This window comes from Schistocerca americana, chromosome 2, assembly GCF_021461395.2.
Source record: "Schistocerca americana isolate TAMUIC-IGC-003095 chromosome 2, iqSchAmer2.1, whole genome shotgun sequence".
Classification (NCBI taxonomy): Eukaryota; Metazoa; Arthropoda; class Insecta; order Orthoptera; family Acrididae; genus Schistocerca; species Schistocerca americana.
In genome coordinates, this window is record NC_060120.1 from 91,549,039 (window position 1) to 91,573,124 (window position 24,086).

The window sequence follows — 24,086 nt, forward strand, 5'->3', positions numbered from 1 at the left end:
AGGATGCTGCAACTAGCAAGTGCGGCAAGATCTCAGTAGGTGGAGGGGTGCAGACTTGCTTACTTGTTCGTCCTGTTGGTCAAGGGGTATGATTCCTGCTTTGGGTGCAGGAGGTCCCGGGTTCAAATCCCGGACAGGCCCTACTTTTCACTTTCGCGACAACCCAGCACTACGATAAACTTGCGAGTCTCTGAAAGTAAGCCATGCAGCAGGACAAACTGCATGTCGGGCCACCGGCCCATGAGACTCTCAGGTGCGTCTTATGGAAAGCAATCTACGTGGCAGGATTAAGCCGTCTCCGCTTACTTATATCTATACGTAAAGACTGGCACGTACAACGATTCTATTCGTTCCCCAGGAACTAGTACATCGCATGCAAGTTTGGTAAATGCATGCGCATGCAGCACCCAAAACGGTGAGATGTCTTTCCTGCGGGGAGGAACAGCTGAGGTCGTCTTCTCGCAGTTGAACCCCTTACGTCTCGTTATTAATCCTAGTAGCAAAAGCATAAGCATTTGGAGCGCTCCCCACTCACGTGTGGACTGCTATTAACACTTTGCATTTCATGATCCTAGTTAAATTTCTGCATATACAATTCCAACCACCGGCTCGTACACATTTCTAGAAACGATCGCAAAACACAGCGGCAGGTTCCACAGAGACTCGAACTCGGACCGCTGGATTCAAAGTCCAGAGTGCTAACCATTACACCATGGAACCGGATGCCTGTATCGCTCTTAAATTCAGCGGTATCATGTAATTAAGCCGATAAGATGCGATGTTATTACACGTATGGTCCTCAGGAAGTGTTTGCGTGGCTAATGAAGCAACCAAGTAGGCTGGAAGTGGAAGGAGCACCTTCGAATGTAGCGGGAATTCTTGCCAGTATTCGTACATGAAGTGATGTCGAAGGATCAGGTAATCAAAATCGCGAAACAGCCACTTTCGTATGGCGGATGCTTCGTGCTGGAAGCAGCCTAGCTATGAAAACAGCTATGGACACAGAGTACTGTCGAAAACTGCGTGCTGACACAGAACGCTACGTAGTGGGCGGATTGTTCGTGTCACGATAACATTTGCACTTCACACGGTCGAAATACTGTCACACAACTCAAGCAGCTCTTTCAGCATTCACATACACTGGTGTTCAGCACAGCGCATGTTGTAGGTGTCAGATTAAGAAACCTCTTTGAGAAAATGGTCCAGCTAGGATGCTGCAACTAGCAAGTGCGGCAAGATCTCAGTAGGTGGAGGGGTGCAGACTTGCTTACTTGTGCGGCCTGTTGGTCTAGGGGTATGATTCCTGCTTTGGGTGCAGGAGGTCCCGGGTTCAAATCCCGGACAGGCCCTACTTTTCACTTTCGCGACAACCCAGCACTACGATAAACTTGCGAGTCTCTGAAAGTAAGCCATGCAGCAGGACAAACTGCATGTCGGGCCACCGGCCCATGAGACTCTCAGGTGCGTCTTATGGAAAGCAATCTACGTGGCAGGATTAAGCCGTCTCCGCTTACTTATATCTATACGTAAAGACTGGCACGTACAACGATTCTATTCGTTCCCCAGGAACTAGTACATCGCATGCAAGTTTGGTAAATGCATGCGCATGCAGCACCCAAAACGGTGAGATGTCTTTCCTGCGGGGAGGAACAGCTGAGGTCGTCTTCTCGCAGTTGAACCCCTTACGTCTCGTTATTAATCCTAGTAGCAAAAGCATAAGCATTTGGAGCGCTCCCCACTCACATGTGGACTGCTATTAACACTTTGCATTTCATGATCCTAGTTAAATTTCTGCATATACAATTCCAACCACCGGCTCGTACACATTTCTAGAAACGATCGCAAAACACAGCGGCAGGTTCCACCGACACTCGAACTCGGATCACTGGATTCAAAGTCCAGAGTGCTAACCATTACACCATGGAACCGGATGCCTGTAGCGCTCTTAAATTCAGTGGCATCATGTAATTAAGCCGATAAGATGCGATGTTATTACACGTATGGTCCTCAGGAAGTGTTTGCGTGGCTAATGAAGCAACCAAGTAGGCTGGAAGTGGAAGGAGCACCTTCGAATGTAGCGGGAATTCTTGCCAGTATTCGTACATGAAGTGATGTCGAAGGATCAGGTAATCAAAATCGCGAAACAGCCACTTTCGTATGGCGGATGCTTCGTGCTGGAAGCAGCCTAGCTATGAAAACAGCTATGGAACCAGAGTACTGTCGAAAACTGCGTGCTGACACAGAACGCTACGTAGTGGGCGGATTGTTCGTGTCACGATAACATTTGCACTTCACACGGTCGAAATACTGTCACACAACTCAAGCAGCTCTTTCAGCATTCACATACACTGGTGTTCAGCACAGCGCATGTTGTAGGTGTCAGATTAAGAAACCTCTTTGAGAAAATGGTCCAGCTAGGATGCTGCAACTAGCAAGTGCGGCAAGATCTCAGTAGGTGGAGGGGTGCAGACTTGCTTACTTGTTCGTCCTGTTGGTCAAGGGGTATGATTCCTGCTTTGGGTGCAGGAGGTCCCGGGTTCAAATCCCGGACAGGCCCTACTTTTCACTTTCGCGACAACCCAGCACTACGATAAACTTGCGAGTCTCTGAAAGTAAGCCATGCAGCAGGACAAACTGCATGTCGGGCCACCGGCCCATGAGACTCTCAGGTGCGTCTTATGGAAAGCAATCTACGTGGCAGGATTAAGCCGTCTCCGCTTACTTATATCTATACGTTAAGACTGGCACGTACAACGATTCTATTCGTTCCCCAGGAACTAGTACATCGCATGCAAGTTTGGTAAATGCATGCGCATGCAGCACCCAAAACGGTGAGATGTCTTTCCTGCGGGGAGGAACAGCTGAGGTCTTCTTCTCGCAGTTGAACCCCTTACGTCTCGTTATTAATCCTAGTAGCAAAAGCATAAGCATTTGGAGCGCTCCCCACTCACGTGTGGACTGCTATTAACACTTTGCATTTCATGATCCTAGTTAAATTTCTGCATATACAATTCCAACCACCGGCTCGTACACATTTCTAGAAACGATCGCAAAACACAGCGTCAGGTTCCACCGAGACTCGAACTCGGATCGCTGGATTCAAAGGCCAGAGTGCTAACCATTACACCATGGAACCGGATGCCTGTAGCGCTCGTAAATTCAGTGGTATCATGTAATTAAGCCGATAAGATGCGATGTTATTACACGTATGGTCCTCAGGAAGTGTTTGCGTGGCTAATGAAGCAACCAAGTAGGCTGGAAGTGGAAGGAGCACCCTCGAATGTAGCGGGAATTCTTGCCAGTATTCGTACATGAAGTGATGTCGAAGGATCAGGTAATCAAAATCGCGAAACAGCCACTTTCGTATGGCGGATGCTTCGTGCTGGAAGCAGCCTAGCTATGAAAACAGCTATGGACACAGAGTACTGTCGAAAACTGCGTGCTGACACAGAACGCTACGTAGTGGGCGGATTGTTCGTGTCACGATAACATTTGCACTTCACACGGTCGAAATACTGTCACACAACTCAAGCAGCTCTTTCAGCATTCACATACACTGGTGTTCAGCACAGCGCATGTTGTAGGTGTCAGATTAAGAAACCTCTTTGAGAAAATGGTCCAGCTAGGATGCTGCAACTAGCAAGTGCGGCAAGATCTCAGTAGGTGGAGGGGTGCAGACTTGCTTACTTGTGCGGCCTGTTGGTCTAGGGGTATGATTCCTGCTTTGGGTGCAGGAGGTCCCGGTTTCAAATCCCGGACAGGCCCTACTTTTCACTTTCGCGACAACCCAGCACTACGATAAACTTGCGAGTCTCTGAAAGTAAGCCATGCAGCAGGACAAACTGCATGTCGGGCCACCGGCCCATGAGACTCTCAGGTGCGTCTTATGGAAAGCAATCTACGTGGCAGGATTAAGCCGTCTCCGCTTACTTATATCTATACGTAAAGACTGGCACGTACAACGATTCTATTCGTTCCCCAGGAACTAGTACATCGCATGCAAGTTTGGTAAATGCATGCGCATGCAGCACCCAAAACGGTGAGATGTCTTTCCTGCGGGGAGGAACAGCTGAGGTCGTCTTCTCGCAGTTGAACCCCTTACGTCTCGTTATTAATCCTAGTAGCAAAAGCATAAGCATTTGGAGCGCTCCCCACTCACGTGTGGACTGCTATTAACACTTTGCATTTCATGATCCTAGTTAAATTTCTGCATATACAATTCCAACCACCGGCTCGTACACATTTCTAGAAAGGATCGCAAAACACAGCATCAGGTTCCACCGAGACTCGAACTCGGATCGCTGGATTCAAAGTCCAGAGTGCTAACCATTACACCATGGAACCGGATGCCTGTAGCGCTCGTAAATTCAGTGGTATCATGTAATTAAGCCGATAAGATGCGATGTTATTACACGTATGGTCCTCAGGAAGTGTTTGCGTGGCTAATGAAGCAACCAAGTAGGGTGGAAGTGGAAGGAGCACCTTCGAATGTAGCGGGAATTCTTGCCAGTATTCGTACATGAAGTGATGTCGAAGGATCAGGTAATCAAAATCGCGAAACAGCCACTTTCGTATGGCGGATGCTTCGTGCTGGAAGCAGCCTAGCTATGAAAACAGCTATGGAACCAGAGTACTGTCGAAAACTGCGTGCTGACACAGAACGCTACGTAGTGGGCGGATTGTTCGTGTCACGATAACATTTGCACTTCACACGGTCGAAATACTGTCACACAACTCAAGCAGCTCTTTCAGCATTCACATACACTGGTGTTCAGCACAGCGCATGTTGTAGGTGTCAGATTAAGAAACCTCTTTGAGAAAATGGTCCAGCTAGGATGCTGCAACTAGCAAGTGCGGCAAGATCTCAGTAGGTGGAGGGGTGCAGACTTGCTTACTTGTTCGTCCTGTTGGTCAAGGGGTATGATTCCTGCTTTGGGTGCAGGAGGTCCCGGGTTCAAATCCCGGACAGGCCCTACTTTTCACTTTCGCGACAACCCAGCACTACGATAAACTTGCGAGTCTCTGAAAGTAAGCCATGCAGCAGGACAAACTGCATGTCGGGCCACCGGCCCATGAGACTCTCAGGTGCGTCTTATGGAAAGCAATCTACGTGGCAGGATTAAGCCGTCTCCGCTTACTTATATCTATACGTTAAGACTGGCACGTACAACGATTCTATTCGTTCCCCAGGAACTAGTACATCGCATGCAAGTTTGGTAAATGCATGCGCATGCAGCACCCAAAACGGTGAGATGTCTTTCCTGCGGGGAGGAACAGCTGAGGTCGTCTTCTCGCAGTTGAACCCCTTACGTCTCGTTATTAATCCTAGTAGCAAAAGCATAAGCATTTGGAGCGCTCCCCACTCACGTGTGGACTGCTATTAACACTTTGCATTTCATGATCCTAGTTAAATTTCTGCATATACAATTCCAACCACCGGCTCGTACACATTTCTAGAAACGATCGCAAAACACAGCGTCAGGTTCCACCGAGACTCGAACTCGGATCGCTGGATTCAAAGGCCAGAGTGCTAACCATTACACCATGGAACCGGATGCCTGTAGCGCTCGTAAATTCAGTGGTATCATGTAATTAAGCCGATAAGATGCGATGTTATTACACGTATGGTCCTCAGGAAGTGTTTGCGTGGCTAATGAAGCAACCAAGTAGGCTGGAAGTGGAAGGAGCACCCTCGAATGTAGCGGGAATTCTTGCCAGTATTCGTACATGAAGTGATGTCGAAGGATCAGGTAATCAAAATCGCGAAACAGCCACTTTCGTATGGCGGATGCTTCGTGCTGGAAGCAGCCTAGCTATGAAAACAGCTATGGACACAGAGTACTGTCGAAAACTGCGTGCTGACACAGAACGCTACGTAGTGGGCGGATTGTTCGTGTCACGATAACATTTGCACTTCACACGGTCGAAATACTGTCACACAACTCAAGCAGCTCTTTCAGCATTCACATACACTGGTGTTCAGCACAGCGCATGTTGTAGGTGTCAGATTAAGAAACCTCTTTGAGAAAATGGTCCAGCTAGGATGCTGCAACTAGCAAGTGCGGCAAGATGTCAGTAGGTGGAGGGGTGCAGACTTGCTTACTTGTGCGGCCTGTTGGTCTAGGGGTATGATTCCTGCTTTGGGTGCAGGAGGTCCCGGTTTCAAATCCCGGACAGGCCCTACTTTTCACTTTCGCGACAACCCAGCACTACGATAAACTTGCGAGTCTCTGAAAGTAAGCCATGCAGCAGGACAAACTGCATGTCGGGCCACCGGCCCATGAGACTCTCAGGTGCGTCTTATGGAAAGCAATCTACGTGGCAGGATTAAGCCGTCTCCGCTTACTTATATCTATACGTAAAGACTGGCACGTACAACGATTCTATTCGTTCCCCAGGAACTAGTACATCGCATGCAAGTTTGGTAAATGCATGCGCATGCAGCACCCAAAACGGTGAGATGTCTTTCCTGCGGGGAGGAACAGCTGAGGTCGTCTTCTCGCAGTTGAACCCCTTACGTCTCGTTATTAATCCTAGTAGCAAAAGCATAAGCATTTGGAGCGCTCCCCACTCACGTGTGGACTGCTATTAACACTTTGCATTTCATGATCCTAGTTAAATTTCTGCATATACAATTCCAACCACCGGCTCGTACACATTTCTAGAAAGGATCGCAAAACACAGCGTCAGGTTCCACCGAGACTCGAACTCGGATCGCTGGATTCAAAGTCCAGAGTGCTAACCATTACACCATGGAACCGGATGCCTGTAGCGCTCGTAAATTCAGTGGTATCATGTAATTAAGCCGATAAGATGCGATGTTATTACACGTATGGTCCTCAGGAAGTGTTTGCGTGGCTAATGAAGCAACCAAGTAGGGTGGAAGTGGAAGGAGCACCTTCGAATGTAGCGGGAATTCTTGCCAGTATTCGTACATGAAGTGATGTCGAAGGATCAGGTAATCAAAATCGCGAAACAGCCACTTTCGTATGGCGGATGCTTCGTGCTGGAAGCAGCCTAGCTATGAAAACAGCTATGGACACAGAGTACTGTCGAAAACTGCGTGCTGACACAGAACGCTACGTAGTGGGCGGATTGTTCGTGTCACGATAACATTTGCACTTCACACGGTCGAAATACTGTCACACAACTCAAGCAGCTCTTTCAGCATTCACATACACTGGTGTTCAGCACAGCGCATGTTGTAGGTGTCAGATTAAGAAACCTCTTTGAGAAAATGGTCCAGCTAGGATGCTGCAACTAGCAAGTGCGGCAAGATCTCAGTAGGTGGAGGGGTGCAGACTTGCTTACTTGTGCGGCCTGTTGGTCTAGGGGTATGATTCCTGCTTTGGGTGCAGGAGGTCCCGGGTTCAAATCCCGGACAGGCCCTACTTTTCACTTTCGCGACAACCCAGCACTACGATAAACTTGCGAGTCTCTGAAAGTAAGCCATGCAGCAGGACAAACTGCATGTCGGGCCACCGGCCCATGAGACTCTCAGGTGCGTCTTATGGAAAGCAATCTACGTGGCAGGATTAAGCCGTCTCCGCTTACTTATATCTATACGTAAAGACTGGCACGTACAACGATTCTATTCGTTCCCCAGGAACTAGTACATCGCATGCAAGTTTGGTAAATGCATGCGCATGCAGCACCCAAAACGGTGAGATGTCTTTCCTGCGGGGAGGAACAGCTGAGGTCGTCTTCTCGCAGTTGAACCCCTTACGTCTCGTTATTAATCCTAGTAGCAAAAGCATAAGCATTTGGAGCGCTCCCCACTCACGTGTGGACTGCTATTAACACTTTGCATTTCATGATCCTAGTTAAATTTCTGCATATACAATTCCAACCACCGGCTCGTACACATTTCTAGAAACGATCGCAAAACACAGCGTCAGGTTCCACCGAGACTCGAACTCGGATCGCTGGATTCAAAGTCCAGAGTGCTAACCATTACACCATGGAACCGGATGCCTGTAGCGCTCGTAAATTCAGTGGTATCATGTAATTAAGCCGATAAGATGCGATGTTATTACACGTATGGTCCTCAGGAAGTGTTTGCGTGGCTAATGAAGCAACCAAGTAGGGTGGAAGTGGAAGGAGCACCTTCGAATGTAGCGGGAATTCTTGCCAGTATTCGTACATGAAGTGATGTCGAAGGATCAGGTAATCAAAATCGCGAAACAGCCACTTTCGTATGGCGGATGCTTCGTGCTGGAAGCAGCCTAGCTATGAAAACAGCTATGGACACAGAGTACTGTCGAAAACTGCGTGCTGACACAGAACGCTACGTAGTGGGCGGATTGTTCGTGTCACGATAACATTTGCACTTCACACGGTCGAAATACTGTCACACAACTCAAGCAGCTCTTTCAGCATTCACATACACTGGTGTTCAGCACAGCGCATGTTGTAGGTGTCAGATTAAGAAACCTCTTTGAGAAAATGGTCCAGCTAGGATGCTGCAACTAGCAAGTGCGGCAAGATCTCAGTAGGTGGAGGGGTGCAGACTTGCTTGCTTGTGCGGCCTGTTGGTCTAGGGGTATGATTCCTGCTTTGGGTGCAGGAGGTCCCGGGTTCAAATCCCGGACAGGCCCTACTTTTCACTTTCGCGACAACCCAGCACTACGATAAACTTGCGAGTCTCTGAAAGTAAGCCATGCAGCAGGACAAACTGCATGTCGGGCAACCGGCCCATGAGACTCTCAGGTGCGTCTTATGGAAAGCAATCTACGTGGCAGGATTAAGCCGTCTCCGCTTACTTATATCTATACGTAAAGACTGGCACGTACAACGATCCTATTCGTTCCCCAGGAACTAGTACATCGCATGCAAGTTTGGTAAATGCATGCGCATGCAGCACCCAAAACGGTGAGATGTCTTTCCTGCGGGGAGCAACTGCTGAGGTCGTCTTCTCGCAGTTGAACCCCTTACGTCTCGTTATTAATCCTAGTAGCAAAAGCATAAGCATTTGGAGCGCTCCCCACTCACGTGTGGACTGCTATTAACACTTTGCATTTCATGATCCTAGTTACATTTCTGCATATACAATTCCAACCACCGGCTCGTACACATTTCTAGAAACGATCGCAAAACACAGCGGCAGGTTCCACCGAGACTCGAACTCGGATCGCTGGATTCAAAGTCCAGAGTGCTAACCATTACACCATGGAACCGGATGCCTGTAGCGCTCGTAAATTCAGTGGTATCATGTAATTAAGCCGATAAGATGCGATGTTATTACACGTATGGTCCTCAGGAAGTGTTTGCGTGGCTAATGAAGCAACCAAGTAGGCTGGAAGTGGAAGGAGCACCTTCGAATGTAGCGGGAATTCTTGCCAGTATTCGTACATGAAGTGATGTCGAAGGATCAGGTAATCAAAATCGCGAAACAGCCACTTTCGTATGGCGGATGCTTCGTGCTGGAAGCAGCCTAGCTATGAAAACAGCTATGGACACAGAGTACTGTCGAAAACTGCGTGCTGACACAGAACGCTACGTAGTGGGCGGATTGTTCGTGTCACGATAACATTTGCACTTCACACGGTCGAAATACTGTCACACAACTCAAGCAGCTCTTTCAGCATTCACATACACTGGTGTTCAGCACAGCGCATGTTGTAGGTGTCGGATTAAGAAACCTCTTTGAGAAAATGGTCCAGCTAGGATGCTGCAACTAGCAAGTGCGGCAAGATGTCAGTAGGTGGAGGGGTGCAGACTTGCTTACTTGTGCGGCCTGTTGGTCTAGGGGTATGATTCCTGCTTTGGGTGCAGGAGGTCCCGGGTTCAAATCCCGGACAGGCCCTACTTTTCACTTTCGCGACAACCCAGCACTACGATAAACTTGCGAGTCTCTGAAAGTAAGCCATGCAGCAGGACAAACTGCATGTCGGGCCACCGGCCCATGAGACTCTCAGGTGCGTCTTATGGAAAGCAATCTACGTGGCAGGATTAAGCCGTCTCCGCTTACTTATATCTATACGTAAAGACTGGCACGTACAACGATTCTATTCGTTCCCCAGGAACTAGTACATCGCATGCAAGTTTGGTAAATGCATGCGCATGCAGCACCCAAAACGGTGAGATGTCTTTCCTGCGGGGAGGAACAGCTGAGGTCGTCTTCTCGCAGTTGTACCCCTTACGTCTCGTTATTAATCCTAGTAGCAAAAGCATAAGCATTTGGAGCGCTCCCCACTCACGTGTGGACTGCTATTAACACTTTGCATTTCATGATCCTAGTTAAATTTCTGCATATACAATTCCAACCACCGGCTCGTACACATTTCTAGAAACGATCGCAAAACACAGCGTCAGGTTCCACCGAGACTCGAACTCGGATCGCTGGATTCAAAGTCCAGAGTGCTAACCATTACACCATGGAACCGGATGCCTGTAGCGCTCGTAAATTCAGTGGTATCATGTAATTAAGCCGATAAGATGCGATGTTATTACACGTATGGTCCTCAGGAAGTGTTTGCGTGGCTAATGAAGCAACCAAGTAGGCTGGAAGTGGAAGGAGCACCTTCGAATGTAGCGGGAATTCTTGCCAGTATTCGTACATGAAGTGATGTCGAAGGATCAGGTAATCAAAATCGCGAAACAGCCACTTTCGTATGGCGGATGCTTCGTGCTGGAAGCAGCCTAGCTATGAAAACAGCTATGGACACAGAGTACTGTCGAAAACTGCGTGCTGACACAGAACGCTACGTAGTGGGCGGATTGTTCGTGTCACGATAACATTTGCACTTCACACGGTCGAAATACTGTCACACAACTCAAGCAGCTCTTTCAGCATTCACATACACTGGTGTTCAGCACAGCGCATGTTGTAGGTGTCAGATTAAGAAACCTCTTTGAGAAAATGGTCCAGCTAGGATGCTGCAACTAGCAAGTGCGGCAAGATCTCAGTAGGTGGAGGGGTGCAGACTTGCTTACTTGTGCGGCCTGTTGGTCTAGGGGTATGATTCCTGCTTTGGGTGCAGGAGGTCCCGGGTTCAAATCCCGGACAGGCCCTACTTTTCACTTTCGCGACAACCCAGCACTACGATAAACTTGCGAGTCTCTGAAAGTAAGCCATGCAGCAGGACAAACTGCATGTCGGGCCACCGGCCCATGAGACTCTCAGGTGCGTCTTATGGAAAGCAATCTACGTGGCAGGATTAAGCCGTCTCCGCTTACTTATATCTATACGTAAAGACTGGCACGTACAACGATTCTATTCGTTCCCCAGGAACTAGTACATCGCATGCAAGTTTGGTAAATGCATGCGCATGCAGCACCCAAAACGGTGAGATGTCTTTCCTGCGGGGAGGAACAGCTGAGGTCGTCTTCTCGCAATTGAACCCCTTACGTCTCGTTATTAATCCTAGTAGCAACAGCATAAGCATTTGGAGCGCTCCCCACTCACGTGTGGACTGCTATTAACACTTTGCATTTCATGATCCTAGTTAAATTTCTGCATATACAATTCCAACCACCGGCTCGTACACATTTCTAGAAACGATCGCAAAACACAGCGTCAGGTTCCACCGAGACTCGAACTCGGATCGCTGGATTCAAAGTCCAGAGTGCTAACCATTACACCATGGAACCGGATGCCTGTAGCGCTCGTAAATTCAGTGGTATCATGTAATTAAGCCGATAAGATGCGATGTTATTACACGTATGGTCCTCAGGAAGTGTTTGCGTGGCTAATGAAGCAACCAAGTAGGCTGGAAGTGGAAGGAGCACCTTCGAATGTAGCGGGAATTCTTGCCAGTATTCGTACATGAAGTGATGTCGAAGGATCAGGTAATCAAAATCGCGAAACAGCCACTTTCGTATGGCGGATGCTTCGTGCTGGAAGCAGCCTAGCTATGAAAACAGCTATGGACACAGAGTACTGTCGAAAACTGCGTGCTGACACAGAACGCTACGTAGTGGGCGGATTGTTCGTGTCACGATAACATTTGCACTTCACACGGTCGAAATACTGTCACACAACTCAAGCAGCTCTTTCAGCATTCACATACACTGGTGTTCAGCACAGCGCATGTTGTAGGTGTCAGATTAAGAAACCTCTTTGAGAAAATGGTCCAGCTAGGATGCTGCAACTAGCAAGTGCGGCAAGATCTCAGTAGGTGGAGGGGTGCAGACTTGCTTACTTGTGCGGCCTGTTGGTCTAGGGGTATGATTCCTGCTTTGGGTGCAGGAGGTCCCGGGTTCAAATCCCGGACAGGCCCTACTTTTCACTTTCGCGACAACCCAGCACTACGATAAACTTGCGAGTCTCTGAAAGTAAGCCATGCAGCAGGACAAACTGCATGTCGGGCCACCGGCCCATGAGACTCTCAGGTGCGTCTTATGGAAAGCAATCTACGTGGCAGGATTAAGCCGTCTCCGCTTACTTATATCTATACGTAAAGACTGGCACGTACAACGATTCTATTCGTTCCCCAGGAACTAGTACATCGCATGCAAGTTTGGTAAATGCATGCGCATGCAGCACCCAAAACGGTGAGATGTCTTTCCTGCGGGGAGGAACAGCTGAGGTCGTCTTCTCGCAGTTGAACCCCTTACGTCTCGTTATTAATCCTAGTAGCAAAAGCATAAGCATTTGGAGCGCTCCCCACTCACGTGTGGACTGCTATTAACACTTTGCATTTCATGATCCTAGTTAAATTTCTGCATATACAATTCCAACCACCGGCTCGTACACATTTCTAGAAACGATCGCAAAACACAGCGTCAGGTTCCACCGAGACTCGAACTCGGATCGCTGGATTCAAAGTCCAGAGTGCTAACCATTACACCATGGAACCGGATGCCTGTAGCGCTCGTAAATTCAGTGGTATCATGTAATTAAGCCGATAAGATGCGATGTTATTACACGTATGGTCCTCAGGAAGTGTTTGCGTGGCTAATGAAGCAACCAAGTAGGCTGGAAGTGGAAGGAGCACCTTCGAATGTAGCGGGAATTCTTGCCAGTATTCGTACATGAAGTGATGTCGAAGGATCAGGTAATCAAAATCGCGAAACAGCCACTTTCGTATGGCGGATGCTTCGTGCTGGAAGCAGCCTAGCTATGAAAACAGCTATGGACACAGAGTACTGTCGAAAACTGCGTGCTGACACAGAACGCTACGTAGTGGGCGGATTGTTCGTGTCACGATAACATTTGCACTTCACACGGTCGAAATACTGTCACACAACTCAAGCAGCTCTTTCAGCATTCACATACACTGGTGTTCAGCACAGCGCATGTTGTAGGTGTCAGATTAAGAAACCTCTTTGAGAAAATGGTCCAGCTAGGATGCTGCAACTAGCAAGTGCGGCAAGATCTCAGTAGGTGGAGGGGTGCAGACTTGCTTACTTGTGCGGCCTGTTGGTCTAGGGGTATGATTCCTGCTTTGGGTGCAGGAGGTCCCGGGTTCAAATCCCGGACAGGCCCTACTTTTCACTTTCGCGACAACCCAGCACTACGATAAACTTGCGAGTCTCTGAAAGTAAGCCATGCAGCAGGACAAACTGCATGTCGGGCCACCGGCCCATGAGACTCTCAGGTGCGTCTTATGGAAAGCAATCTACGTGGCAGGATTAAGCCGTCTCCGCTTACTTATATCTATACGTAAAGACTGGCACGTACAACGATTCTATTCGTTCCCCAGGAACTAGTACATCGCATGCAAGTTTGGTATATGCATGCGCATGCAGCACCCAAAACGGTGAGATGTCTTTCCTGCGGGGAGGAACAGCTGAGGTCGTCTTCTCGCAGTTGAACCCCTTACGTCTCGTTATTAATCCTAGTAGCAAAAGCATAAACATTTGGAGCGCTCCCCACTCACGTGTGGACTGCTATTAACACTTTGCATTTCATGATCCTAGTTAAATTTCTGCATATACAATTCCAACCACCGGCTCGTACACATTTCTAGAAACGATCGCAAAACACAGCGTCAGGTTCCACCGAGACTCGAACTCGGATCGCTGGATTCAAAGTCCAGAGTGCTAACCATTACACCATGGAACCGGATGCCTGTAGCGCTCGTAAATTCAGTGGTATCATGTAATTAAGCCGATAAGATGCGATGTTATTACACGTATGGTCCTCAGGAAGTGTTTGCGTGGCTAATGAAGCAACCAAGTAGGCTGGAAGTGGAAGGAGCACCTTCGAATGTAGCGGGAATTCTTGCCAGTATTCGTACATGAAGTGATGTCGAAGGATCAGGTAATCAAAATCGCGAAACAGCCACTTTCGTATGGCGGATGCTTCGTGCTGGAAGCAGCCTAGCTATGAAAACAGCTATGGACACAGAGTACTGTCGAAAACTGCGTGCTGACACAGAACGCTACGTAGTGGGCGGATTGTTCGTGTCACGATAACATTTGCACTTCACACGGTCGAAATACTGTCACACAACTCAAGCAGCTCTTTCAGCATTCACATACACTGGTGTTCAGCACAGCGCATGTTGTAGGTGTCAGATTAAGAAACCTCTTTGAGAAAATGGTCCAGCTAGGATGCTGCAACTAGCAAGTGCGGCAAGATCTCAGTAGGTGGAGGGGTGCAGACTTGCTTATTTGTGCGGCCTGTTGGTCTAGGGGTATGATTCCTGCTTTGGGTGCAGGAGGTCCCGGGTTCAAATCCCGGACAGGCCCTACTTTTCACTTTCGCGACAACCCAGCACTACGATAAACTTGCGAGTCTCTGAAAGTAAGCCATGCAGCAGGACAAACTGCATGTCGGGCCACCGGCCCATGAGACTCTCAGGTGCGTCTTATGGAAAGCAATCTACGTGGCAGGATTAAGCCGTCTCCGCTTACTTATATCTATACGTAAAGACTGGCACGTACAACGATTCTATTCGTTCCCCAGGAACTAGTACATCGCATGCAAGTTTGGTAAATGCATGCGCATGCAGCACCCAAAACGGTGAGATGTCTTTCCTGCGGGGAGGAACAGCTGAGGTCGTCTTCTCGCAGTTGTACCCCTTACGTCTCGTTATTAATCCTAGTAGCAAAAGCATAAGCATTTGGAGCGCTCCCCACTCACGTGTGGACTGCTATTAACACTTTGCATTTCATGATCCTAGTTAAATTTCTGCATATACAATTCCAACCACCGGCTCGTACACATTTCTAGAAACGATCGCAAAACACAGCGTCAGGTTCCACCGAGACTCGAACTCGGATCGCTGGATTCAAAGTCCAGAGTGCTAACCATTACACCATGGAACCGGATGCCTGTAGCGCTCGTAAATTCAGTGGTATCATGTAATTAAGCCGATAAGATGCGATGTTATTACACGTATGGTCCTCAGGAAGTGTTTGCGTGGCTAATGAAGCAACCAAGTAGGCTGGAAGTGGAAGGAGCACCTTCGAATGTAGCGGGAATTCTTGCCAGTATTCGTACATGAAGTGATGTCGAAGGATCAGGTAATCAAAATCGCGAAACAGCCACTTTCGTATGGCGGATGCTTCGTGCTGGAAGCAGCCTAGCTATGAAAACAGCTATGGACACAGAGTACTGTCGAAAACTGCGTGCTGACACAGAACGCTACGTAGTGGGCGGATTGTTCGTGTCACGATAACATTTGCACTTCACACGGTCGAAATACTGTCACACAACTCAAGCAGCTCTTTCAGCATTCACATACACTGGTGTTCAGCACAGCTCATGTTGTAGGTGTCAGATTAAGAAACCTCTTTGAGAAAATGGTCCAGCTAGGATGCTGCAACTAGCAAGTGCGGCAAGATCTCAGTAGGTGGAGGGGTGCAGACTTGCTTATTTGTGCGGCCTGTTGGTCTAGGGGTATGATTCCTGCTTTGGGTGCAGGAGGTCCCGGGTTCAAATCCCGGACAGGCCCTACTTTTCACTTTCGCGACAACCCAGCACTACGATAAACTTGCGAGTCTCTGAAAGTAAGCCATGCAGCAGGACAAACTGCATGTCGGGCCACCGGCCCATGAGACTCTCAGGTGCGTCTTATGGAAAGCAATCTACGTGGCAGGATTAAGCCGTCTCCGCTTACTTATATCTATACGTAAAGACTGGCACGTACAACGATTCTATTCGTTCCCCAGGAACTAGTACATCGCATGCAAGTTTGGTAAATGCATGCGCATGCAGCACCCAAAACGGTGAGATGTCTTTCCTGCGGGGAGGAACAGCTGAGGTCGTCTTCTCGCAGTTGTACCCCTTACGTCTCGTTATTAATCCTAGTAGCAAAAGCATAAGCATTTGGAGCGCTCCCCACTCACGTGTGGACTGCTATTAACACTTTGCATTTCATGATCCTAGTTAAATTTCTGCATATACAATTCCAACCACCGGCTCGTACACATTTCTAGAAACGATCGCAAAACACAGCGTCAGGTTCCACCGAGACTCGAACTCGGATCGCTGGATTCAAAGTCCAGAGTGCTAACCATTACACCATGGAACCGGATGCCTGTAGCGCTCGTAAATTCAGTGGTATCATGTAATTAAGCCGATAAGATGCGATGTTATTACACGTATGGTCCTCAGGAAGTGCTTGCGTGGCTAATGAAGCAACCAAGTAGGCTGGAAGTGGAAGGAGCACCTTCGAATGTAGCGGGAATTCTTGCCAGTATTCGTACATGAAGTGATGTCGAAGGATCAGGTAATCAAAATCGCGAAACAGCCACTTTCGTATGGCGGATGCTTCGTGCTGGAAGCAGCCTAGCTATGAAAACAGCTATGGACACAGAGTACTGTCGAAAACTGCGTGCTGACACAGAACGCTACGTAGTGGGCGGATTGTTCGTGTCACGATAACATTTGCACTTCACACGGTCGAAATACTGTCACACAACTCAAGCAGCTCTTTCAGCATTCACATACACTGGTGTTCAGCACAGCGCATGTTGTAGGTGTCAGATTAAGAAACCTCTTTGAGAAAATGGTCCAGCTAGGATGCTGCAACTAGCAAGTGCGGCAAGATCTCAGTAGGTGGAGGGGTGCAGACTTGCTTACTTGTGCGGCCTGTTGGTCTAGGGGTATGATTCCTGCTTTGGGTGCAGGAGGTCCCGGGTTCAAATCCCGGACAGGCCCTACTTTTCACTTTCGCGACAACCCAGCACTACGATAAACTTGCGAGTCTCTGAAAGTAAGCCATGCAGCAGGACAAACTGCATGTCGGGCCACCGGCCCATGAGACTCTCAGGTGCGTCTTATGGAAAGCAATCTACGTGGCAGGATTAAGCCGTCTCCGCTTACTTATATCTATACGTAAAGACTGGCACGTACAACGATTCTATTCGTTCCCCAGGAACTAGTACATCGCATGCAAGTTTGGTAAATGCATGCGCATGCAGCACCCAAAACGGTGAGATGTCTTTCCTGCGGGGAGGAACAGCTGAGGTCGTCTTCTCGCAGTTGAACCCCTTACGTCTCGTTATTAATCCTAGTAGCAAAAGCATAAGCATTTGGAGCGCTCCCCACTCACGTGTGGACTGCTATTAACACTTTGCATTTCATGATCCTAGTTAAATTTCTGCATATACAATTCCAACCACCGGCTCGTACACATTTCTAGAAACGATCGCAAAACACAGCGTCAGGTTCCACCGAGACTCGAACTCGGATCGCTGGATTCAAAGTCCAGAGTGCTAACCATTACACCATGGAACCGGATGCCTGTAGCGCTCGTAAATTCAGTGGTATCATGTAATTAAGCCGATAAGATGCGATGTTATTACACGTATGGTCCTCAGGAAGTGTTTGCGTGGCTAATGAAGCAACCAAGTAGGCTGGAAGTGGAAGGAGCACCTTCGAATGTAGCGGGAATTCTTGCCAGTATTCGTACATGAAGTGATGTCGAAGGATCAGGTAATCAAAATCGCGAAACAGCCACTTTCGTATGGCGGATGCTTCGTGCTGGAAGCAGCCTAGCTATGAAAACAGCTATGGACACAGAGTACTGTCGAAAACTGCGTGCTGACACAGAACGCTACGTAGTGGGCGGATTGTTCGTGTCACGATAACATTTGCACTTCACACGGTCGAAATACTGTCACACAACTCAAGCAGCTCTTTCAGCATTCACATACACTGGTGTTCAGCACAGCGCATGTTGTAGGTGTCAGATTAAGAAACCTCTTTGAGAAAATGGTCCAGCTAGGATGCTGCAACTAGCAAGTGCGGCAAGATCTCAGTAGGTGGAGGGGTGCAGACTTGCTTACTTGTGCGGCCTGTTGGTCTAGGGGTATGATTCCTGCTTTGGGTGCAGGAGGTCCCGGGTTCAAATCCCGGACAGGCCCTACTTTTCACTTTCGCGACAACCCAGCACTACGATAAACTTGCGAGTCTCTGAAAGTAAGCCATGCAGCAGGACAAACTGCATGTCGGGCCACCGGCCCATGAGACTCTCAGGTGCGTCTTATGGAAAGCAATCTACGTGGCAGGATTAAGCCGTCTCCGCTTACTTATATCTATACGTAAAGACTGGCACGTACAACGATTCTATTCGTTCCCCAGGAACTAGTACATCGCATGCAAGTTTGGTAAATGCATGCGCATGCAGCACCCAAAACGGTGAGATGTCTTTCCTGCGGGGAGGAACAGCTGAGGTCGTCTTCTCGCAGTTGAACCCCTTACGTCTCGTTATTAATCCTAGTAGCAACAGCATAAGCATTTGGAGCGCTCCCCACTCACGTGTGGACTGCTATTAACACTTTGCATTTCATGATCCTAGTTAAATTTCTGCATATACAATTCCAACCACCGGCTCGTACACATTTCTAGAAACGATCGCAAAACACAGCGTCAGGTTCCACCGAGACTCGAACTCGGATCGCTGGATTCAAAGTCCAGAGTGCTAACCATTACACCATGGAACCGGATGCCTGTAGCGCTCGTAAATTCAGTGGTATCATGTAATTAAGCCGATAAGATGCGATGTTATTACACGTATGGTCCTCAGGAAGTGTTTGCGTGGCTAATGAAGCAACCAAGTAGGCTGGAAGTGGAAGGAGCACCTTCGAATGTAGCGGGAATTCTTGCCAGTATTCGTACATGAAGTGATGTCGAAGGATCAGGTAATCAAAATCGCGAAACAGCCACTTTCGTATGGCGGATGCTTCGTGCTGGAAGCAGCCTAGCTATGAAAACAGCTATGGACACAGAGTACTGTCGAAAACTGCGTGCTGACACAGAACGCTACGTAGTGGGCGGATTGTTCGTGTCACGATAACATTTGCACTTCACACGGTCGAAATACTGTCACACAACTCAAGCAGCTCTTTCAGCATTCACATACACTGGTGTTCAGCACAGCGCATGTTGTAGGTGTCAGATTAAGAAACCTCTTTGAGAAAATGGTCCAGCTAGGATGCTGCAACTAGCAAGTGCGGCAAGATCTCAGTAGGTGGAGGGGTGCAGACTTGCTTACTTGTGCGGCCTGTTGGTCTAGGGGTATGATTCCTGCTTTGGGTGCAGGAGGTCCCGGGTTCAAATCCCGGACAGGCCCTACTTTTCACTTTCGCGACAACCCAGCACTACGATAAACTTGCGAGTCTCTGAAAGTAAGCCATGCAGCAGGACAAACTGCATGTCGGGCCACCGGCCCATGAGACTCTCAGGTGCGTCTTATGGAAAGCAATCTACGTGGCAGGATTAAGCCGTCTCCGCTTACTTATATCTATACGTAAAGACTGGCACGTACAACGATTCTATTCGTTCCCCAGGAACTAGTACATCGCATGCAAGTTTGGTATATGCATGCGCATGCAGCACCCAAAACGGTGAGATGTCTTTCCTGCGGGGAGGAACAGCTGAGGTCGTCTTCTCGCAGTTGAACCCCTTACGTCTCGTTATTAATCCTAGTAGCAAAAGCATAAGCATTTGGAGCGCTCCCCACTCACGTGTGGACTGCTATTAACACTTTGCATTTCATGATCCTAGTTAAATTTCTGCATATACAATTCCAACCACCGGCTCGTACACATTTCTAGAAACGATCGCAAAACACAGCGTCAGGTTCCACCGAGACTCGAACTCGGATCGCTGGATTCAAAGTCCAGAGTGCTAACCATTACACCATGGAACCGGATGCCTGTAGCGCTCGTAAATTCAGTGGTATCATGTAATTAAGCCGATAAGATGCGATGTTATTACACGTATGGTCCTCAGGAAGTGTTTGCGTGGCTAATGAAGCAACCAAGTAGGCTGGAAGTGGAAGGAGCACCTTCGAATGTAGCGGGAATTCTTGCCAGTATTCGTACATGAAGTGATGTCGAAGGATCAGGTAATCAAAATCGCGAAACAGCCACTTTCGTATGGCGGATGCTTCGTGCTGGAAGCAGCCTAGCTATGAAAACAGCTATGGACACAGAGTACTGTCGAAAACTGCGTGCTGACACAGAACGCTACGTAGTGGGCGGATTGTTCGTGTCACGATAACATTTGCACTTCACACGGTCGAAATACTGTCACACAACTCAAGCAGCTCTTTCAGCATTCACATACACTGGTGTTCAGCACAGCGCATGTTGTAGGTGTCAGATTAAGAAACCTCTTTGAGAAAATGGTCCAGCTAGGATGCTGCAACTAGCAAGTGCGGCAAGATCTCAGTAGGTGGAGGGGTGCAGACTTGCTTATTTGTGCGGCCTGTTGGTCTAGGGGTATGATTCCTGCTTTGGGTGCAGGAGGTCCCGGGTTCAAATCCCGGACAGGCCCTACTTTTCACTTTCGCGACAACCCAGCACTACGATAAACTTGCGAGTCTCTGAAAGTAAGCCATGCAGCAGGACAAACTGCATGTCGGGCCACCGGCCCATGAGACTCTCAGGTGCGTCTTATGGAAAGCAATCTACGTGGCAGGATTAAGCCGTCTCCGCTTACTTATATCTATACGTAAAGACTGGCACGTACAACGATTCTATTCGTTCCCCAGGAACTAGTACATCGCATGCAAGTTTGGTAAATGCATGCGCATGCAGCACCCAAAACGGTGAGATGTCTTTCCTGCGGGGAGGAACAGCTGAGGTCGTCTTCTCGCAGTTGAACCCCTTACGTCTCGTTATTAATCCTAGTAGCAACAGCATAAGCATTTGGAGCGCTCCCCACTCACGTGTGGACTGCTATTAACACTTTGCATTTCATGATCCTAGTTAAATTTCTGCATATACAATTCCAACCACCGGCTCGTACACATTTCTAGAAACGATCGCAAAACACAGCGTCAGGTTCCACCGAGACTCGAACTCGGATCGCTGGATTCAAAGTCCAGAGTGCTAACCATTACACCATGGAACCGGATGCCTGTAGCGCTCGTAAATTCAGTGGTATCATGTAATTAAGCCGATAAGATGCGATGTTATTACACGTATGGTCCTCAGGAAGTGTTTGCGTGGCTAATGAAGCAACCAAGTAGGCTGGAAGTGGAAGGAGCACCTTCGAATGTAGCGGGAATTCTTGCCAGTATTCGTACATGAAGTGATGTCGAAGGATCAGGTAATCAAAATCGCGAAACAGCCACTTTCGTATGGCGGATGCTTCGTGCTGGAAGCAGCCTAGCTATGAAAACAGCTATGGACACAGAGTACTGTCGAAAACTGCGTGCTGACACAGAACGCTACGTAGTGGGCGGATTGTTCGTGTCACGATAACATTTGCACTTCACACGGTCGAAATACTGTCACACAACTCAAGCAGCTCTTTCAGCATTCACATACACTGGTGTTCAGCACAGCGCATGTTGTAGGTGTCAGATTAAGAAACCTCTTTGAGAAAATGGTCCAGCTAGGATGCTGCAACTAGCAAGTGCGGCAAGATCTCAGTAGGTGGAGGGGTGCAGACTTGCTTACTTGTGCGGCCTGTTGGTCTAGGGGTATGATTCCTGCTTTGGGTGCAGGAGGTCCCGGTTTCAAATCCCGGACAGGCCCTACTTTTCACTTTCGCGACAACCCAGCACTACGATAAACTTGCGAGTCTCTGAAAGTAAGCCATGCAGCAGGACAAACTGCATGTCGGGCCACCGGCCCATGAGACTCTCAGGTGCGTCTTATGGAAAGCAATCTACGTGGCAGGATTAAGCCGTCGCCGCTTACTTATATCTATACGTAAAGACTGGCACGTACAACGATTCTATTCGTTCCCCAGGAACTAGTACATCGCATGCAAGTTTGGTAAATGCATGCGCATGCAGCACCCAAAACGGTGAGATGTCTTTCCTGCGGGGAGGAACAGCTGAGGTCGTCTTCTCGCAGTTGAACCCCTTACGTCTCGTTATTAATCCTAGTAGCAAAAGCATAAGCATTTGGAGCGCTCCCCACTCACGTGTGGACTGCTATTAACACTTTGCATTTCATGATCCTAGTTAAATTTCTGCATATACAATTCCAACCACCGGGTCGTACACATTTCTAGAAACGATCGCAAAACACAGCGTCAGGTTCCACCGAGACTCGAACTCGGATCGCTGGATTCAAAGTCCAGAGTGCTAACCATTACACCATGGAACCGGATGCCTGTAGCGCTCGTAAATTCAGTGGTATCATGTAATTAAGCCGATAAGATGCGATGTTATTACACGTATGGTCCTCAGGAAGTGTTTGCGTGGCTAATGAAGCAACCAAGTAGGCTGGAAGTGGAAGGAGCACCTTCGAATGTAGCGGGAATTCTTGCCAGTATTCGTACATGAAGTGATGTCGAAGGATCAGGTAATCAAAATCGCGAAACAGCCACTTTCGTATGGCGGATGCTTCGTGCTGGAAGCAGCCTAGCTATGAAAACAGCTATGGACACAGAGTACTGTCGAAAACTGCGTGCTGACACAGAACGCTACGTAGTGGGCGGATTGTTCGTGTCACGATAACATTTGCACTTCACACGGTCGAAATACTGTCACACAACTCAAGCAGCTCTTTCAGCATTCACATACACTGGTGTTCAGCACAGCGCATGTTGTAGGTGTCAGATTAAGGAACCTCTTTGAGAAAATGGTCCAGCTAGGATGCTGCAACTAGCAAGTGCGGCAAGATCTCAGTAGGTGGAGGGGTGCAGACTTGCTTACTTGTGCGGCCTGTTGGTGTAGGGGTATGATTCCTGCTTTGGGTGCAGGAGGTCCCGGGTTCAAATCCCGCACAGGCCCTACTTTTCACTTTCGCGACAACCCAGCACTACGATAAACTTGCGAGTCTCTGAAAGTAAGCCATGCAGCAGGACAAACCGCATGTCGGGCCACCGGCCCATGAGACTCTCAGGTGCGTCTTATGGAAAGCAATCTACGTGGCAGGATTAAGCCGTCTCCGCTTACTTATATCTATACGTAAAGACTGGCACGTACAACGATTCTATTCGTTCCCCAGGAACTAGTACATCGCATGCAAGTTTGGTAAATGCATGCGCATGCAGCACCCAAAACGGTGAGATGTCTTTCCTGCGGGGAGGAACAGCTGAGGTCGTCTTCTCGCAGTTGAACCCCTTACGTCTCGTTATTAATCCTAGTAGCAAAAGCATAAGCATTTGGAGCGCTCCCCACTCACGTGTGGACTGCTATTAACACTTTGCATTTCATGATCCTAGTTAAATTTCTGCATATACAATTCCAACCACCGGCTCGTACACATTTCTAGAAACGATCGCAAAACACAGCGGCAGGTTCCACCGAGACTCGAACTCGGATCGCTGGATTCAAAGTCCAGAGTGCTAACCATTACACCATGGAACCGGATGCCTGTAGCGCTCGTAAATTCAGTGGTATCATGTAATTAAGCCGATAAGATGCGATGTTATTACACGTATGGTCCTCAGGAAGTGTTTGCGTGGCTAATGAAGCAACCAAGTAGGCTGGAAGTGGAAGGAGCACCTTCGAATGTAGCGGGAATTCTTGCCAGTATTCGTACATGATGTGATGTCGAAGGATCAGGTAATCAAAATCGCGAAACAGCCACTTTCGTATGGCGGATGCTTCGTGCTGGAAGCAGCCTAGCTATGAAAACAGCTATGGGGACAGAGTACTGTCGAAAACTGCGTGCTGACACAGAACGCTACGTAGTGGGCGGATTGTTCGTGTCACGATAACATTTGCACTTCACACGGTCGAAATACTGTCACACAACTCAAGCAGCTCTTTCAGCATTCA

The 24,086-nt window shown here is 48.4% G+C and overlaps 40 non-coding genes across 40 annotated transcripts; 20 read left to right on the plus strand and 20 right to left on the minus strand.

Annotated features, from left to right (window-relative positions):
* Nucleotides 1–69: 69 nt before the first annotated feature.
* Trnap-ugg lies at nucleotides 70–141 on the plus strand. The gene has a single exon. It is a non-coding gene; the product is annotated as a tRNA-Pro (tRNA).
* Nucleotides 142–648: 507 nt separating this feature from the next.
* On the minus strand, nucleotides 649–720 carry Trnaq-uug. The gene has a single exon. It is a non-coding gene; the product is annotated as a tRNA-Gln (tRNA).
* A 557-nt stretch (nucleotides 721–1,277) lies between these two features.
* Trnap-ugg lies at nucleotides 1,278–1,349 on the plus strand. Its single transcript has one exon. It is a non-coding gene; the product is annotated as a tRNA-Pro (tRNA).
* Nucleotides 1,350–1,856: 507 nt separating this feature from the next.
* On the minus strand, nucleotides 1,857–1,928 carry Trnaq-uug. The gene has a single exon. It is a non-coding gene; the product is annotated as a tRNA-Gln (tRNA).
* A 557-nt stretch (nucleotides 1,929–2,485) lies between these two features.
* Trnap-ugg lies at nucleotides 2,486–2,557 on the plus strand. The gene has a single exon. It is a non-coding gene; the product is annotated as a tRNA-Pro (tRNA).
* Nucleotides 2,558–3,064: 507 nt separating this feature from the next.
* Nucleotides 3,065–3,136, minus strand: Trnaq-uug. The gene has a single exon. It is a non-coding gene; the product is annotated as a tRNA-Gln (tRNA).
* Nucleotides 3,137–3,693: 557 nt separating this feature from the next.
* Nucleotides 3,694–3,765, plus strand: Trnap-ugg. Its single transcript has one exon. It is a non-coding gene; the product is annotated as a tRNA-Pro (tRNA).
* Nucleotides 3,766–4,272: 507 nt separating this feature from the next.
* On the minus strand, nucleotides 4,273–4,344 carry Trnaq-uug. Its single transcript has one exon. It is a non-coding gene; the product is annotated as a tRNA-Gln (tRNA).
* A 557-nt stretch (nucleotides 4,345–4,901) lies between these two features.
* Nucleotides 4,902–4,973, plus strand: Trnap-ugg. The gene has a single exon. It is a non-coding gene; the product is annotated as a tRNA-Pro (tRNA).
* A 507-nt stretch (nucleotides 4,974–5,480) lies between these two features.
* Nucleotides 5,481–5,552, minus strand: Trnaq-uug. Its single transcript has one exon. It is a non-coding gene; the product is annotated as a tRNA-Gln (tRNA).
* A 557-nt stretch (nucleotides 5,553–6,109) lies between these two features.
* Trnap-ugg lies at nucleotides 6,110–6,181 on the plus strand. The gene has a single exon. It is a non-coding gene; the product is annotated as a tRNA-Pro (tRNA).
* Nucleotides 6,182–6,688: 507 nt separating this feature from the next.
* Nucleotides 6,689–6,760, minus strand: Trnaq-uug. The gene has a single exon. It is a non-coding gene; the product is annotated as a tRNA-Gln (tRNA).
* A 557-nt stretch (nucleotides 6,761–7,317) lies between these two features.
* Nucleotides 7,318–7,389, plus strand: Trnap-ugg. Its single transcript has one exon. It is a non-coding gene; the product is annotated as a tRNA-Pro (tRNA).
* A 507-nt stretch (nucleotides 7,390–7,896) lies between these two features.
* Nucleotides 7,897–7,968, minus strand: Trnaq-uug. The gene has a single exon. It is a non-coding gene; the product is annotated as a tRNA-Gln (tRNA).
* A 557-nt stretch (nucleotides 7,969–8,525) lies between these two features.
* Trnap-ugg lies at nucleotides 8,526–8,597 on the plus strand. The gene has a single exon. It is a non-coding gene; the product is annotated as a tRNA-Pro (tRNA).
* Nucleotides 8,598–9,104: 507 nt separating this feature from the next.
* Trnaq-uug lies at nucleotides 9,105–9,176 on the minus strand. Its single transcript has one exon. It is a non-coding gene; the product is annotated as a tRNA-Gln (tRNA).
* Nucleotides 9,177–9,733: 557 nt separating this feature from the next.
* Trnap-ugg lies at nucleotides 9,734–9,805 on the plus strand. Its single transcript has one exon. It is a non-coding gene; the product is annotated as a tRNA-Pro (tRNA).
* Nucleotides 9,806–10,312: 507 nt separating this feature from the next.
* Nucleotides 10,313–10,384, minus strand: Trnaq-uug. The gene has a single exon. It is a non-coding gene; the product is annotated as a tRNA-Gln (tRNA).
* Nucleotides 10,385–10,941: 557 nt separating this feature from the next.
* Trnap-ugg lies at nucleotides 10,942–11,013 on the plus strand. The gene has a single exon. It is a non-coding gene; the product is annotated as a tRNA-Pro (tRNA).
* Nucleotides 11,014–11,520: 507 nt separating this feature from the next.
* On the minus strand, nucleotides 11,521–11,592 carry Trnaq-uug. The gene has a single exon. It is a non-coding gene; the product is annotated as a tRNA-Gln (tRNA).
* Nucleotides 11,593–12,149: 557 nt separating this feature from the next.
* On the plus strand, nucleotides 12,150–12,221 carry Trnap-ugg. Its single transcript has one exon. It is a non-coding gene; the product is annotated as a tRNA-Pro (tRNA).
* Nucleotides 12,222–12,728: 507 nt separating this feature from the next.
* Nucleotides 12,729–12,800, minus strand: Trnaq-uug. The gene has a single exon. It is a non-coding gene; the product is annotated as a tRNA-Gln (tRNA).
* A 557-nt stretch (nucleotides 12,801–13,357) lies between these two features.
* On the plus strand, nucleotides 13,358–13,429 carry Trnap-ugg. The gene has a single exon. It is a non-coding gene; the product is annotated as a tRNA-Pro (tRNA).
* A 507-nt stretch (nucleotides 13,430–13,936) lies between these two features.
* Nucleotides 13,937–14,008, minus strand: Trnaq-uug. Its single transcript has one exon. It is a non-coding gene; the product is annotated as a tRNA-Gln (tRNA).
* A 557-nt stretch (nucleotides 14,009–14,565) lies between these two features.
* Trnap-ugg lies at nucleotides 14,566–14,637 on the plus strand. Its single transcript has one exon. It is a non-coding gene; the product is annotated as a tRNA-Pro (tRNA).
* Nucleotides 14,638–15,144: 507 nt separating this feature from the next.
* Nucleotides 15,145–15,216, minus strand: Trnaq-uug. Its single transcript has one exon. It is a non-coding gene; the product is annotated as a tRNA-Gln (tRNA).
* Nucleotides 15,217–15,773: 557 nt separating this feature from the next.
* Trnap-ugg lies at nucleotides 15,774–15,845 on the plus strand. The gene has a single exon. It is a non-coding gene; the product is annotated as a tRNA-Pro (tRNA).
* A 507-nt stretch (nucleotides 15,846–16,352) lies between these two features.
* Nucleotides 16,353–16,424, minus strand: Trnaq-uug. The gene has a single exon. It is a non-coding gene; the product is annotated as a tRNA-Gln (tRNA).
* Nucleotides 16,425–16,981: 557 nt separating this feature from the next.
* On the plus strand, nucleotides 16,982–17,053 carry Trnap-ugg. The gene has a single exon. It is a non-coding gene; the product is annotated as a tRNA-Pro (tRNA).
* Nucleotides 17,054–17,560: 507 nt separating this feature from the next.
* Trnaq-uug lies at nucleotides 17,561–17,632 on the minus strand. Its single transcript has one exon. It is a non-coding gene; the product is annotated as a tRNA-Gln (tRNA).
* A 557-nt stretch (nucleotides 17,633–18,189) lies between these two features.
* Trnap-ugg lies at nucleotides 18,190–18,261 on the plus strand. Its single transcript has one exon. It is a non-coding gene; the product is annotated as a tRNA-Pro (tRNA).
* Nucleotides 18,262–18,768: 507 nt separating this feature from the next.
* On the minus strand, nucleotides 18,769–18,840 carry Trnaq-uug. The gene has a single exon. It is a non-coding gene; the product is annotated as a tRNA-Gln (tRNA).
* Nucleotides 18,841–19,397: 557 nt separating this feature from the next.
* Trnap-ugg lies at nucleotides 19,398–19,469 on the plus strand. The gene has a single exon. It is a non-coding gene; the product is annotated as a tRNA-Pro (tRNA).
* Nucleotides 19,470–19,976: 507 nt separating this feature from the next.
* On the minus strand, nucleotides 19,977–20,048 carry Trnaq-uug. Its single transcript has one exon. It is a non-coding gene; the product is annotated as a tRNA-Gln (tRNA).
* A 557-nt stretch (nucleotides 20,049–20,605) lies between these two features.
* Trnap-ugg lies at nucleotides 20,606–20,677 on the plus strand. Its single transcript has one exon. It is a non-coding gene; the product is annotated as a tRNA-Pro (tRNA).
* A 507-nt stretch (nucleotides 20,678–21,184) lies between these two features.
* Nucleotides 21,185–21,256, minus strand: Trnaq-uug. Its single transcript has one exon. It is a non-coding gene; the product is annotated as a tRNA-Gln (tRNA).
* A 557-nt stretch (nucleotides 21,257–21,813) lies between these two features.
* On the plus strand, nucleotides 21,814–21,885 carry Trnap-ugg. The gene has a single exon. It is a non-coding gene; the product is annotated as a tRNA-Pro (tRNA).
* A 507-nt stretch (nucleotides 21,886–22,392) lies between these two features.
* Nucleotides 22,393–22,464, minus strand: Trnaq-uug. Its single transcript has one exon. It is a non-coding gene; the product is annotated as a tRNA-Gln (tRNA).
* A 557-nt stretch (nucleotides 22,465–23,021) lies between these two features.
* Trnap-ugg lies at nucleotides 23,022–23,093 on the plus strand. Its single transcript has one exon. It is a non-coding gene; the product is annotated as a tRNA-Pro (tRNA).
* A 507-nt stretch (nucleotides 23,094–23,600) lies between these two features.
* On the minus strand, nucleotides 23,601–23,672 carry Trnaq-uug. Its single transcript has one exon. It is a non-coding gene; the product is annotated as a tRNA-Gln (tRNA).
* Nucleotides 23,673–24,086: the final 414 nt, after the last annotated feature.